The sequence below is a fragment of the Diadema antillarum genome, unplaced genomic scaffold (genome assembly GCF_040938485.1).
Source record: "Diadema antillarum isolate AM-2024a unplaced genomic scaffold, OU_Dant_1.0 seq00000059_RagTag, whole genome shotgun sequence".
Classification (NCBI taxonomy): Eukaryota; Metazoa; Echinodermata; class Echinoidea; order Diadematoida; family Diadematidae; genus Diadema; species Diadema antillarum.
In genome coordinates, this window is record NW_027271164.1 from 2160420 (window position 1) to 2162229 (window position 1810).

The following is a 1810-nucleotide window of genomic DNA, read 5'->3' on the forward strand; positions in this document are numbered from 1 at the left end:
TTAACGCAATTAGGTTCGGCTTGAAACAAGAAAAGCGACACTCTGCCCTCATGTCCTTAAAGAGTAGGTCTACAGTCAAACCTGTCTATAGCGGCCACCCAAGGGAAACGAAAAGAGTGGCCGTGATAGACAGATGGCCGCTATAGACATGTGGCCGCTACACACAGGGTCTACAATATGGCTTTCCTCATGGGGGGATTTTTCAATGGCCGCTATAGACAGGTGGTCGCTATAGACAGGTGGCCGTTAAGGCAGGTTTGACTGCATAGAGTCAATGTGAGTTACATTAGAGCGCTTAACTGCTTATCCGTCTATTTCAAATAATGATATGAGTTATGTCTTCGTCAGAGACACACAAAGTATGTGCATGATGACATATTGGTTGTAATCATTAATATTTCACGATCAGTGTAGAGATTGTTTTCATTCAACTTTCAACTTTAGATTTTATTTTTCATTTCCATGAAATAAACAGGAGAAATTATATAGAATGCATAGACAAAGAAAATTTGTAGTAATTTCAAAAAACGTACAGTAACAAAATACATGTGATGATGAGTAACAACATAATTGCATTTATATAAGGTATATACATATGCATATCACACGGATGGGAATGGAAGTGGAGGGTCCCACTAAAAAGCCAAGCTTGTACGATATGGGACCCTCAGAAATACATAAAAAACGAATAATGACTTCATGAAACTACAAACAAATATAAAAAATTATGAAGCATTATTACATCATTAATCTCAGTTCAGTATGAATACTTGGAAATTTACTACATAATTGCTGGTACCACATACAAACCATTTCTCCTATTCTTCTTTTTTTTCTCACAGTCTTATTGGGCACAGCAAGCTCAATGTATGACTTTTGTTTGAAAAAGTATCATCCACCTAAAAATCCTGAACAACATGATAGTTCAATGTTTTCTTGCACATTATACTTTTCTTCTGTTCCTTGCAAAGCTTTATGTGATAATCTACCACATAGCAAAACAAACAAAACCTCTGGTAGACAGATATGAGTGCATGCTGAATATTTTTTCCTCTTTTTTTTTCATATCATCATCACAATATTTTCAGTGGTATTTTTTTTATTTTTTTTTTTAGCGTCGCCCGTGAGTAGAAATAATGATTCATGGAACAGCAGGATAGGTAGTTATGGACATCAATAATCTCGGCAAATGGTAAATGAGTGTGACGAGAATACCCTCGGTATTCTTGCTTGAGAGAGAATTGTGTTATTGTTGAGTGATATTAAAGTCACCAATTACTGGGACCTGCTTATCATATGTGCTTACTTTACCAATCTTGAACAGCATGTCGTTAATTGTTGTGTAATTGATTGTGCTCTAGTTGTAGTTTGTGGACCAGGAAACAAAAATGTCATACTAGACTCATAGTGAACTATAATAGTGTTAGAAGAGAGGTCGTGCGGTGTATGTGACCTGCCTTGATTATAAAGGAAGCAGGTGTTTATCTGAAAAAGGAAGCACAATGTGATAAGGTATCGTCTAACATCAAAGTTAAATGTACGTATGGTGGCATTCTCTTCTTCAGTTTTCTCTTGTGTTCTCTAGTACTCAGTTCGTAAGATGTGATATCTTCTGTATACACTACAGAACAATTGCTTCAATCACTATCCATTGTACCATCATGTAAGATGCCCAATGACCTCCATTGACCTGATGTTGCGTCTCTATTTTTCCAACTCCTCTAGATCCGACAGGAAACAATCTCTTTGACTACTAAAGATTAGCTCCTGTGGCAAAGTCCTAACATACCTGCATGAGGGAAATACCAAA